Source organism: Crocuta crocuta, unplaced genomic scaffold (assembly GCF_008692635.1).
Source record: "Crocuta crocuta isolate KB4526 unplaced genomic scaffold, BGI_CrCroc_1.0 scaffold153, whole genome shotgun sequence".
Lineage (NCBI taxonomy): Eukaryota > Metazoa > Chordata > Mammalia > Carnivora > Hyaenidae > Crocuta > Crocuta crocuta.
This window is the reverse complement of record NW_027529525.1, coordinates 3,866,789-3,880,593: the sequence shown is the minus strand read 5'-3', so window position 1 is coordinate 3,880,593 and position 13,805 is coordinate 3,866,789. Positions and strand designations below refer to the sequence as shown.

General features: G+C 41.7%; 1 protein-coding gene across 7 annotated transcripts in view; it reads left to right on the top strand.

Annotated features, from left to right (window-relative positions):
- The first annotated feature begins 3 nt into the window (after positions 1 to 3).
- The window catches only part of TANC1 (tetratricopeptide repeat, ankyrin repeat and coiled-coil containing 1), a 239,414-nt gene continuing 225,612 nt past the window's right edge, over positions 4 to 13,805 (top strand). For 6 of the 7 annotated variants that reach the window (XM_077761028.1, XM_077761027.1, XM_077761025.1 and 3 more), the window contains exon 1: positions 4 to 68. The gene's annotated coding sequence lies outside the window, so the exon portion shown is untranslated. The remainder of the gene's footprint in view (positions 69 to 13,805) is intronic. The other variant, XM_077761022.1, reaches the window with a different exon arrangement.

The window sequence follows — 13,805 nt, the reverse complement described above, 5'->3', positions numbered from 1 at the left end:
GGCCCGCGCCCCGAGGCCCGGCCCTGGGGTAGGGAACCGCGCCGAGGAGCTGGAAACTTTCCCGGCAGGTAACTCCCGCCTCCCTGGCGCCGCCGCCGGCCTCCCTGCGTCCCGGGCACCGCCAGCTGCAGCGGTGCTGAGGGGAGGAGAGGGTCCCGCGGAGGAGGAGAGGGAGATGGGGAGAGTGGAAAGGCATGTGGGAAAGTTTCTGGAGCCTCTCTTCCCCACCCCCTCCCTGGCTGGGCACACCCGGGAGCTTTCCGGGGATAGGCTTGGACATGTTGGGCGCCCCGGGCCTTGGTCCTGCCGGCTCTGGAAAGTCGGCGCCTTCCCTTCGCGGTCCCCTCTGAGCCGGACCGAGTTGCCCCCGGCAGAACTGAGGTGCGGGGGCAACCGGGAACGCGCGGCAGCACGCTAGAGTTTCGGGACCACCTCCGCGCGGAGCGCCTCCTCGCCCCCTTTCCCGCCTCCTCTGTAGCCTGCGGGCTTGGCAAGGGCTCGGGCAGCGCCTGATACCTGGGGCAGGGGAGGCGGAGGGGAAGCGCGCCTGGCACCGCGGAGTCCAGGGCGCCCCCCGGAGTGTAGGGGAGCGCGAGTAGCGAAGTTGCCGGGTGAACTTAAGCCGGAGGTGGGGGGCGGGGGGGTGTCTGTGATACTGCCCCAGTCTGAGCTGAAAGTCCATTGCTTCCTTTCCAAAACACCGCGATTAGCATATCCACGTTCTTTTGGGAGGAGAGGGTAAGATTAGACATTGAGGCGGAGCTGAGAAGACGGTGATTGTATCAAGATTGTGAATCCCTCTGTTCTTGGATGGTGGAGAGTGGTCACTTTTGGGGGGGACTTATGGCAAGGCTCACGTCTTACTGGAAGACTTTGGGGGTCGGGCGCTCAGCGCTGGGAGTTTGGGGGGCTCCCCGCCTTGGCGCGGCAGCTATCCGGAACAGCTGGCGAGGAAGGAAGCCCTAGGCATTGTGTGGAGTATTTGCAGACAGAAAGGTCTCAGGATCGGCAGTCTCGAAACTTACTTGACTTATTGTGTAAGGCTCCTGGAGGAAATGCGGCGGTGCCCAGGTAGAAATACCGCGCCGTGGCCCAGGAGTTTAGAGGACCCTGGGCTCGCCACAGTCTTCCCTTCTAGCCCACTCTTGACAGCCCTAGATCACTATGCCTCCGGTGATGAGCCTCGTAACGGTAGCGCTGTCACAGCTGGAGTCAACTAGGGGAGGGTAGGAGGGCACCTTCATCTTGAACTTGACCCTAGGAGCAGTGCCGTCAGGGAGGGTTACAAGGTAAAGGCAACCTGAATCTAACCGTGGATGGGCCTCGACTCTGGCACTGAAAGGAAGTGCCTTGTTTAGGATCTTTGAGAAAGGCTTTAGGACTGCTGAGGTCACTAACTCTGGAAATACCAGACCACCAGACTGCAGAAGTTAATGTTTGGAGGGGGTGGAGATGGGAGAGGAAAGGGGAAACCTGGTTAGCTGGTACAGAAAGTTGGTATTTCTCTGTAGTGGAAATGAGGGTAGTCTGCATTTCTACATTAACCAGATCCGTTACTCTGTTTTTTTTTTTTTTTTTCCTTTCCCCCTTCCTGGGTCATCTTTATTGCTGCCAGGCTGGCACTCTGAGACGGGGGAGGGGGAAAGGAGAAGCAGCAGTTGTGAAGCTCCTCTGGCCAGCTTGGAAGTATTTTAGATCTGCTACTAGAAGATTCCTGGATTTTAACAGCTGCTTCTTGATTGCTGGAAATGAGAGACTTTGTGAGTGCCAGAGAGATGGTCATTATAGGAGTAGTCTGAATGTTTTCCTCGTCTAATCTACTTAAAGATCTCAGGAGGGACCTTCCTGAGAGTATGCCAGTTTCTGCAGAGTTTGTCAGCCAGAATGTTTGGTGGGTGTCGGTCAGAACTCATGGTAAATATATCCCGGTGGTACAGAGATGAAAAGTATGCAGGAGTAAAGGAAATGTGGTATCTGACATCCTTCAGGACTTCCTCCTAGCCTTGCTCCTGTTACCTGCCAAGTGAACTTGGTCCAGGCTTCCGGACTGTTGTGATTTGACAATAAGGGATGGGAAATAGTGTCATCCATTTTAGTGGAGCAGGAAAGTCCAGAAATAAACCTAAGGTTACTTTTTCATGACCCTGTCTTTCAGCTATGATGCCACAAAGTTAACTTTTGCTGGGAGTTGAAAGCAATGTTTTTCCTGCTTTCCTGGTTTAACCACCAGAATGTCCAAATTATAATTTATGTCCGTTGTGGAACTAAAGCATAACTGATTCATAGTCAGCCCTTTTCTGCTTCCCATAAGAGCCTGTAGAAAAAAGAACATTTTGTCTCTTTCACCACACTCAATTTATTTGGTGCCATAGTGGGTTTTTGATACTGGGTGATTGAGGGCACAATTTTAAAGAATGAAATTGCGTTGGTTAAATTGTTCGTTTTTTAGGCAACAGCCCCTTCAGAATTGCTAATTAATTCTTTATCTCCCAGGGAACATTAAAACCAGTATCTCTGGGCTGGTATGACTATAATCCACATTATGATGACGCCTGCCAGCTTAGGTGGACGTTATAATGTTATGTCAATGTTTCTTCCAGGCGTTTCTAACCCAATTGTAAAGGTTTTGGGTAGGTTGGGTTGAAAGTTGTCTGTGAGACTCACAGTCATAGAAATGGCTTTATTTTTATCTTTCTTTTTTTTAAAATTTTTTAATGTTTTCTTTATTTCTGAGAGAGAGAGACAGCATGAGCAGGGGAAGGTCAGAGAGAAAGGAAGACACAGAATCCGAAGCAGGCTCTAGGTTCTGAGCTGTCAGCACAGAGCCCGATGTGGGGCTTGAACCCATAAACCCTGAGATCATGACCCGAGCCGAAGTCGGATGTTTAACCAACTGAGCCACCCAGGTGCCCCTATTTTTATCTTTCTGATGGAAAGTTTAGTTTAACTTGTTATAGGAGTAAAGTTTACAAAGGCAAAATGAAGCAGAGGATGTATTTGTGTGTGTGTGTGTGTGTGTGTGTGTGTGTGTGTATTGTTGGGGAGAGATTTGTTTTAATCTCTAGAATAGCTTTGTCTTTGTGTTTAAAAGTTTTTTTTTTTTAAGTTTTTTTATTTTGGAATAGGGAGAGCACGCAGAGGAGCACAGAGAGAGAGAAGAGAGAGAGAATCCCAAGCAGGTTCTACACTGTTAGCATGGCGTCTGATGCCTGCTGCGGGGCTCGAACTCATGAACAGACCTGGGAGACCATGCCTAAGCCCGTATCAAGAGTCGGACTCTTAATTGACTGAGCCACCCAGGTGCCCCTGGTTTGACTGTCTTTTAAATGTGTTTTTCAGTGGTGGAAAATTAGAACCAAGTCCCAACCAGTTTACAAACGTGTTTTTGTGCAAGGCTCTAACACCTTTCTGGGCCTTGATTTTCTCATCATTATCATCTCTAAAATGGGATTATGTTTCAACCCTATAGTTCTCCAAGAGTTTGAGAAATATAGGTGTTGTGAAACCTGTGCTATAATAGTAACACTGTGCTTTGGGGTTTGCAAAGGGCTTTACTTAAATAATTTTAACCCTTAATTTTCCAGTTAGTAAACTGAGGCTGAGCAAGTTAGATCACTTTGCTAGATGTCATCTATTTATGGTGGAGTTGAACTTGAACCTAGGTTTTCTTATTCTCCCCCTCCACTCCACCCCTTTTAAAGTTTAGGGAGTCACCTGAGAATTGGCCAAAACTTGACAAACAGACTAATGTTAATGTGTGGCAATTTCTCACAGTATTTCATTTATGGGTTATTCTGGTTTCAGAACCTCAGGGTTAATATCTATGCTTTGATGTCAGAGATTAAAAACAGATCAGTAATAATGGTAATAAAACTTTCTCCCCAAGAGAGTTTCAGAAATTCACATACCTCAAATTAATCATTTGTTTATTTTCAACTTTTATTAAGTAGGCTTCAGGGTCTAGTGTGATTTATAATCCAGACTAGTAACCCAGACAGCATTCTTAAGGAAATCAATTCTCAAATATGTATGTCTTTTTAAAAATATGAACATATCATTTGCCTTTCATCTTGGTATCTCTCAGCGGAATAATATAGCCTGGATAAATGTCCCTTTTTTGGTGTCATCGTTTTTTGGGCTTTTTCTACTGATGTCTGGATAAGTCTAATTTTGCAGCTCCTTTTGTGCTACATAAATTCTTCCCCTATGCTATTGGTTTAATGGTAAAGAAGTAAGTAATAGGCTGCAGGTGACCCATTTTCACCGTGACTCTAAATGTTTGTACTGTATTCTGCTTGCCTGTTTCAGAGCATTGAGTGCAACTTGACACTCATCTGGAAGCTGGTATGGATTTTCTTTAAAAGGTTCTAAAATAAAATTATGTGCTAAGCTATAGGCTCTTTTATGTCTGAGCAGCCTGTCCATCTTTAGCTTTTTAAACTTATTCTCAGAAGGCTGCCTCTTCAGAAAATTAAGCAGTGGGGTTTAAACCTCAAAAAAGAGTGTGTACCAGTAAGTACTGATTGTCTGACCTTTAGGGCTGCCACTTCCATGTATGTGAGTAGAGAAAGCATTACGAAGCCGCATTTGCTAGTGAAGTTGCGAGACTTTATTATCCGTGTACTAGAAGGGGACAAGAGCAGCAAAGCAGAAGAATAGCTTCTGGTTTTTTATTATCAGGAGACTGGGTTTTGAATGATAGGGGAAGACTTTTGATAAAGAAGGCCATCAGGAAGTATCTTGTGGAGAGTGAAAGGGGTTCTGGTTTGGCTAGGCTGTGATGTTGATAGGGTTTACTCTTCTACGGTAGATGTTGTCTTTAAGGGCTCTTGCAGGTGTGTGTAATCAAGAAGAATATTCTGGAAAGAAGAGTCCCATAGGCAAGAATGTCAAGGACAAGAAGATTGTTGCAGAGGAATGGCATAGTCCCTGGATTTTAGCACAGATTTTTTGCCACTACTGGAAAGGAATTCATTAGTAAAAATCTTCTGGCTACAGTTGTATGTAGATGTGAACCCAGTATGTTCAGTCATATAGCCCGGAGCCACAGTGACTCACCACCTTTCCTGCCCCACCCCAGCACACCTAGGGTTACTTGCCTATCATGAACAGTGGCTTATTACCTCTGTGAGTCCAGGTGGGGGTAGGGCAGTCTCTGAGAAATACTTGATTATGTTCTTTTCATGCATACATACTCATGCAAAAACAGGATCCTTATTACATGTGCTTTTGAAGAAATGTGAAAAAGATTTGACATACAAGGNCATATCAATAAATTCTTTGGCACTGTTTTAATGGCTGTTTGGTAAATCCATTACCTACATTGTCATAATTCATTTAGCCAGTCCATTTGGACATTTAAGTGTGTGGTTGAAAATAAATATCTCTTAGGCTATCAGAGCCCTTTGGCTCAGGTGTGATTTACTCCTCATTAAATTACAGGGCCCAGCACACTGCCCCACATAGGGGCACCTGGCTGCTGGTAGCTTCAAAACCTCCCATCATCAAGAAACTGACTCTTTGCTTTTAGTTCCAATTTGGGAAAACCCTGGAGAGAACTCAGATTGGCCTGATGCCAGTCAAAGGAGAGTTACGGTTGGCAGTCTCCATTTAGACCCACAAGATGGGACTGTGGGGAGACAAAGTGTCCCACAAAGAAGGAGGTTATTGTTAATGGAAGAGGGAGGGAGCTGGCTAAACAAAAAGAGCTAGCTGTTTAATGTAGGATATGTTTCCAAAAGTGGTATTGCTGGTCATAACAACATACCAATGTGTCAGAGGGTAAGAACATTTTTAATGCTCCTGTGATGTACACCCCACAGTCTGAGACTTTTCCACATTCTGTAGGGATTTGAATTGCTGCATATATAGGCTCTTGTGTCACAGGATAGTGAATTACTGCAAAAAAGTAGGGAATTGGTCATTATTATCATGTATCCCATTATATTCCCTTTTCTTTGCCATGCTTTATTCTAAATTACTTGGGGGTTTGTAACATCAGTTATTAATGTTTATTGAGTGCTTGCTTACTCTGAACTAGATGTTTGAATTAAAAAAAAAAATCTGTAGCAATGAAACAGTATAGTTTCTTCTTCCCCCATTATCCTGCATGCATAGAGTGTTCTACCTGGGATGGCTAAACCACTGCACTCCCCATCCTGTTCTTTCCTTCTTGTGGCTTAAACCAACTACTATTCAGTTGGTCAGGATTCAGAAGTTGGAGCTGGGCTCAGCTGGGTGGTTCCCTCCCCCACCCTGCTCACCCACGCTCTGGGGGGTATGTGATTCTTTATGAGGGCCACTGCTATAATAATTTCCATATTACTTGGTATCATCTTGCTTTTGATTAGTTTTCCATTGGGCATTCACTTCAAGGTAGGTTGGGTGTATCCTTTGCCCGAGAGAGTGAATCTTGATTAAGTCAACTTTAGTAATATCATACCTGTTGCTAGTGACTGGTTAATGAGTATTTATGTGACACCTTTTGGTAATACCACCATATTAGGAACCAAACGTGGTCAGCAAAATAGAACAGGTTGATACTGTGAGGATCACAGAGTACAAAGATGGATGGTGCCTAAGAACACAGTGACTTTTTTCAGCTGCTGAATCAACTAACCCTAAAACCACTGTGACTCAGAACTTCTTATGTGAGAAGAATTATTTATTATTATTATTATTATTATTATTGTTTGAGACAGTTATCTCCAAGTGGAGTGTGCTAGATCATCCAGTATGGAAAGGAAAAAATATTAGAACTTTATCCAGAAAAGAAAAAGCTTTACTAATATTTAATAGATGGACTGACACTATTTGGTATATCTGAAAGTCTCCTGTAACTTAGGTTACATGAGGGATGAGTGGGCATTTTATAACCTGGTGGAAATACCAATGGTACTTTCATTCTTATTCTTCCCTTTGGTGCACTTTATATGTGTAAGTGGGTTTATGGAGTATGTTATCTATTTTTAAGTAAACCGACTCCCACAAAATGGGCAAGTGGCTTAAAAAGATTCTTGCAAAGAAAGTTTAATAATAATGTAAGGATATAGGAACAAGAAAATGTTTTATTGTGAGATTAGAAAATGGCTTTTAGAGTTTGCTTATTTATTTTTGAGAAAGAGACAGATGGAATGGTGAAGGGGCGGAGGGAGAGACGAGAGAGAGGGAAGGAAAGAGAATCTCAAGCAGGATCCGATGCTGGGCTTGAACTCACCAATGGTGAGATCATGACCTGAGCCAAAATCAAGAGTCCAGCACAACCAACTGAGCTACTCAGGTACCCTGGAAATGACTTTTAAATCAAAATAGTAAATTGGTACCAAAATTGTTTATGGATTTGCATTAATAAAAATAAGCTTGAGAGGGGCGCCTGGGTGGCTTAGTTGGTCCGACTTTTGCTTAGGTCATGATCTTGGGGTTCGTGGGTTCGAGCCCCGCGTCGGGCTCTGTGCTGACTGCCAGCTCAGAGCCTGGAACCTATTTCAGAGTCTGTATCTCCCTCTCTCTCTGACCATCCCCTGCTCACGCTGTCTCTCTCTCTCTCTCTCTCTCTCTCTCTCTCTCCTAGAAATAAATAAAAAATATATTAAAAAAAAAAGCTTGAGAATGCTATTTGAATCATTCTCATCCTTTAAAAAGCTTTTAATGGATGTTTTATAATGTACATACTACATTAGTATACACCTGTAATTCATAACTCTAGTGTTTTAATTATGCATAAATTATATGCAACTTATAACATGTTGGGGGTACATGTTTAATTTTTTTACTTTTAGGGCTGCATGATCTAAAAAGTTTTGAGACCATGTTTTTGTTCCACTTGTAGTTCTGTAATTTTTTTTACTTGTAGCTGATGACACAACCTATTTAAGGACAGGTGAGAGCCATGGCTATTCCCTTTTTATTCATAGCTTTCAAGATTCTCCATGATCTGGCTCATAACTTTATTTTCCAGACCCAGTTGTCTTCTCTGTGTCTCTGCTAATGACACTTCAGCTAGTGGCCCATCCATAACTGTCACATACTTTCTATCAATTTTGCCTCTGGGGAGGCTGTTCTCCCCACCCCCCACTACATTTTCATTGTCCTTCAAGGCCTAGCTCAAGTAAGTACTGCTTCTTTATTAATATTTTTCCGATCTCTGCCTTCTGCATTTACATGGTTGCTTCTGTTTAATCCCTTAGCACATTATTTGAACAATTACAATGGCTTTTTTTTCTCTTTTTGCCTTTTATTATTAAGTTGTTGGCCTGCTTACTTTGCCTATAGGTTATAGGCTTCTTGATGGTTGGAGTTCTGCCTTGCCTGTGTCCATTTTTTAAATTGCTTGTTTCCCTTTCCTGGGAGAAGTGGGAGGCAGGCAGAGAACCCAGTTACTGTGGAGAGGGGGGGCTTCTCTCTCTTCCCCTCCTCAATAGCCTTAGGAGGTGGAGTGCTCTATATACATGTAAGGGATCTTAGGGTAAGGAATGCACATGGCCAAGACAGGAGGCTCCAGGGTCCAAACCCAGGACGTTTTTATTCTAGAGGTTTTTTTGTCTGTCCTCACATGTGTTGTCCAAAATTAAACATTGTTCTTCTTTCATGTGGAAACACTGACATGGGTAAAAATGGAGAGGTCCCCAGGCTGATGCTGTAGAAACATCACTAGACGATCCTAGGCAGGTGCAGTCAGTTCAAAGGAGAGTTCGGTCTCGTGTGGAGTAAAGACCAAGCCTGGAGGATGTGTTGTATGACGACCTAAAAGCCTGTGGACAGTTAGCTGTCTGCAAGTAGCACCAAACAAAATCATGGGGGAACTCCTATGGTAGGATTTGGCCTGAGCGTCCCCTTTGGGAAGCAGGAGGTGATGGCCTCTCCATGGTTCAGCTGAGTCAAATTGCATATGCCGTTATTCTCTCCATGGTAAGGATAATTGAAGGTTGACAAGTTGTTGGCTTTCAAGTTGAGCCGTGTTAGATATATGCTATCATGATGGAAAACAGACATCTCTCCAGGGTTTTGAAGGTCAAATGACAGAATGTGTATGAAAGGCTTTTGAATGGTTTAAATTGCCTCCTAGATGCAAGGGATACATCAAATTTTATTGTTTCCTTATAGCAGTGACTACTAGCTCAAATTTCTTTGTTAGCCATTTTTGTCTTCTTTTAAGTATATTTCCAAAGAGTTTTTTTAAGTATTGAGGCTCTTAAATGGAATAGGACACATTTTTTTCTTAAATGAACTGCATATATTAGTTGAAAGCTTACCTTTTCAACTTTTAGCCATGGAGTAGATAGAATTTGTGGTAAGGTGACTCTGTCTCGGGATCTAGTTGTTCAAGTACTCAAAAGATCCATTTATAAGAATGGGACCACTTTTGGTGCAGAAAGATGGAAATCTGGTGGACTTTGAGGTAAACGGTTAAAAAGCCCTTAAGAACTATCTGAAAGACTGTCAAAGAGTTTTGATTTCAGGTTTTGTTTTGGTTTGGTTTGGTTTGTGTTTTGTTACTGTGAAACCAGTAACTTCTTTTGAGGAGTCATTGAAGAGGTTTTGAGGAGCCTTTGAAATATCTCAGGGCAGGGTGCCTGAATGGCTCAGTTGCTTAAGTGGCTGACTCTTGATTTTGGCTCATGTCATGATCTCATCATGGTTTATGATATCAAGCCACATATTGGGCTCTGTGCTGACAGCAAGAAGCCTACTTGGGATTCTCTCTCTCCCTCTCTCTCTCTGCCTCTACCCCCACCATGTGTACACTCTCACTCATTCTCAAAATAAATAATAAAAACTTAAAAAAGAAATATTGTAGGGAAGTTTTGAAAGTGAAAAAAACTAGATGTGGTTTGGCAACTTAAGAATTTGAAATCTCTTCCATTGTAGATTTCAAAAAGAAATAGGTTTGAATAAGAAAAATTTAACTCCACTTGAGGGAAATTTTGTAGTGGCAATTTTGTATTATAGAAAGAGTTTGATTTAGGGGTGCCTTGGTGGCTCAGTAGGTCAAGTGTCAGACTTCAGCTCAGGTCATGATCTCATGGTTTGTGAATTCAAGCCCTGCATTGGGCTTTCTGCTGTCAGCATGAAGCCTGCTTTGGATCCTTTGTTTCCCTCTCTCTCTGCCCCTCCCCAATTCATGTTTTCTATTGCTCTCCCTCTCTCTCAAAAATAAATAAACATTAAAAAAATTAGAGTTTGATTTAGAAATTAAAACATCTTAATTTAAAGAGTCAACATATACTTATTTATGGATGCAGAAGACAGAAAAAGTGAGAGGCTCTTAAGTTGCAAATAGATAAAATTGTGAATTATTTATTATTTATTTACAATTATTTTATTATTGGAGTATGTGAATTTTTTAATTATTCAGGGTTCTTTGAGCATGCATGTGACTTAAGGGAGCCTTACCTTGGAGTGATTTAGCTAGATAGAGCAGCAATTCCCAAAGGAGGTTCCATGGAAAAACAATTCTTGGAAAATTAGTAGATGTTATGCACTGAAAAAAGGTTCTGTGTTCAAATATGTGGGAAGATCGGAGTTAACCAAAGTAAAACAGGTATTTTTCCTTTTTTCCCCCCCTAACATTTATTTACTCATTTGAGAGAGAGACAGGGAGAGAACTAGAGCGGGGAGGGGCAGAGAGAGAGGGGATAGAGAATTCCAGGCAGACTCCATGCTATTAGTGCAGAAACCACAATGGGGCTCGATCTCACCAACTATGAGATCATGACCTGAGCCAAAATCAAGAGTCTAATATTTAACTGACTGAGTCACCAAAGGGCCCCAGTAATTTTCTTTTTAACTTCAGGACTTTTGAGCACCATTATTTTAAATATTTATTGTAAATCTCCTTTGAGGGAAACAGTTTTAAGCATTCCCAAATGCACTGATTTGTAGAGTTTTTTTTTTTTTGCATCTTTGCCAGAGAACAATGTCGTGTTGTTTAATATGCTGAAATAACTTTAAACCAAATCCCAGACATCATATAATTTCACCTGACGAACTTTGGTTATGCGTTTCTAACTAAGGACTTAAAAAAAAGCCCCACCACCTCATTACCACTTTTCATAAAATTAACTGTGATTTCTTTTTTTTTAATTAATGTTTTATTTATTTTTAAGAGAGAGAGACAGAGTATGAGTGGGGGAGGAGCAGAAAGGGGGGAGGGCACAGAATCCAAAGCAAGGCTTCAGGCTCTGAACTGTCAGCACAGAGCCTGATGTGGGCTTGAACTCATGAACTGTGAGATCATGACCTGAGCTGAAGTCAGATGCTTAACCGTCTGAGCGACCCAGGCGCCTCAACAGTGATTTCTTAAAGTCATTTGTTTTTAAGTTTTATTTATTTTTTTTTTAAGTTCATTTATTTTGAGAGAGAGAGTGAGAGCAAGTGGGGGAGGAACACAGAGAGAGGGAGAGAGAATTCGGAGCAGCCTCCACACTGTCAGCGCAAAGCTCAGTGCAGGTCTGGAACCCATGAATTGCAAGATCATGACCTGAGCTGTTATCAAGAGCCTGACGCTCACCTGACTGAGCCACCCTAACCTAATGTCCTTTAATTGTCCCTTAAATGGTGTTAGTCACCATTTCTGTTTTCTTGGAACTGGGATTCAGTCAGGGTTTACATGTAACACTGTGGGTTTTTGTTGATTTTGTCCTGTTGGTCTTTTTTTTTTTTAAGTTTATTTATTTTTATTTTGAGAGAGAGAGAGAGCGAGCGCGAGAATGCGTGAGCGCAATCACAGGAATAGGGGATCCTTGGGCAGAGAATCCCAAGCAGGCTCCCTGCTGTCAGTGTGGAGCCCCGTGTAGACCTTGATCTCATGAGCATGAGATGACCTGAGCTGAAACCAAGAGTTGGGCACTTAACCAACTGAGCCACCCAGGTGCTCCCCACCTTTAGTCATTTTAAATGTAGAAAAATGCTGTTTCACTACCCCCTCCCTCTCCCTCCTGACTTTTAGAAGAGAACTTGTAGGATGTCCCATATCTGAATTTGTTTCCTTGTGGTGGTGTTTACCTTGTCCTTTGCCCTCTGTATTTCCTATAATTTAGAGGTTAGATCTCAAGGCATGGTTTAAATTCAGGTTAAATATTTTGGGCAAGAATAGGTCCTAGACTGTGCTTTTCTCCTCCCTATGATTTGAGAACAGGCATTTTAATTTAGCAATTCATTAAGTAGGCCATATATATCTATATATCTATATATCTATAATGGCTTAGAGCTTGTTTGGAAATTAATTTTATTAGTATAACAAGTGGATGCAAGTTTAATTGATTCCAGTTGTGGTTGGAAACATGGTTGTATTCTGAATAGTTGGCCTGGTTAAATGAATATAAGTTTTCAGTGTATCTTAAGATTAAGAGCCTGTTGGTTAAAATGGCTTGAGTGTTAAACATTTTGGTGGTTGGATTTTATTCAGAATGACAAGGTATCTGAGTTGTAATTGTAAAACACTGTTCTACAAAGATTTATTCCATTAATTTAGGAATACGCATTAATTCTGCCTCTATTGGATAAATTTTAACAAAATCTTTCTGATAAATGCTTATGCTAATTTCAGGTACAGCCATAAATCTAAGTATACCCTCAGGGTAATAATTTTATATGTACAGTGTCTTGGAAACTCAGACATGTAAATAAAAGTTCCTATTATAGCTGACTTTGCTAACTTAATTTGATATTTAAGTTTTTTCCCTTGATATCCTTCCAAGTGCTTGTATGTCTGGGAAAAATTAAACTCAGACATTTTGTGTGTCTTAATGAAGAATAGTATGGCATATATAAAGTAGCTTTGTGGGAAGAATGGTAGCTATCATAGGTAGTTCCCAGCATATTCTTGTACTTAATCCCTTAGAGGGTAGGGATACTGTTCTATATATTGACATTTGCTTATGAATAATAAGGTGCCTTGGACAGTAAGCACTCTGTAACTGTGGTAGTATACTAAAGATAGACATAGCACTTTTTTCTCTTCCTCATTTAAAAATACAAATCCATAGGGTGTAGTGAAAAAAGGATGATCTTTGAAGTCAGGTGAACTGTGGTTTTGTGTGTGATTCTGGACAGTTCACTTGACCTCTGTCTCTTTGTCTGTAAAATGGGGCAGTAATCCTGTTTAATAGGCTTCATGCCAAGATGAAGGTGAGAACCTATATAATATGCTTAGCACTGTGCTTGGCTTAGAGGTGCCAAAAACACATTCTCTTTTTCCTTCTTTTCCTCTTAACCATATTTTTAAGCTCAGCTTTCTGGATCAGTAATTTAAAGGAAGTTTTTGCTTATTCTGATTTTTTAGCAAGTTAAAAAATTGCTAATTTTAAGGTACTTATTATAGAAGTCTAGATAAGACCCTGATTTTAAGATAACTTTTATAAGTTGGTTGTTTATATCAAAACAATTAGATGTTTATATGAGATGTTTTGAACAAACAAGTGGGATATTTTTAGGTGGTAATTTATAGAGAAGGAACCAGAGAAAAAAGGATATTTTGTTATTGGCATGAGGCTGTTGCTAACAAACTATCTGGTTTTAATGAAAATCATTATTTTAAAAATCCATTCATTTATTAAGGTCTCTGAGAACATGAGAAGCTCTGCAGATTCCTGTAGAGTGTTGCCCGAGTGTGGTGTAGAATAACACACTTTCTTTTCCTCAGATGAAGCAAGCCTGTAGCACCACACTCAAGTCATACGTGTGTGTTTATGAACAGGGCTATTGCCAGACCAGGAGAACAGCCTTCCTGCGGAGAAGGGTCAATGCTTCCCTGACTCCCTGAAGGGCCTCAGAGCCTCACAGTGGGGAGGAGGGGTGATTCTCCT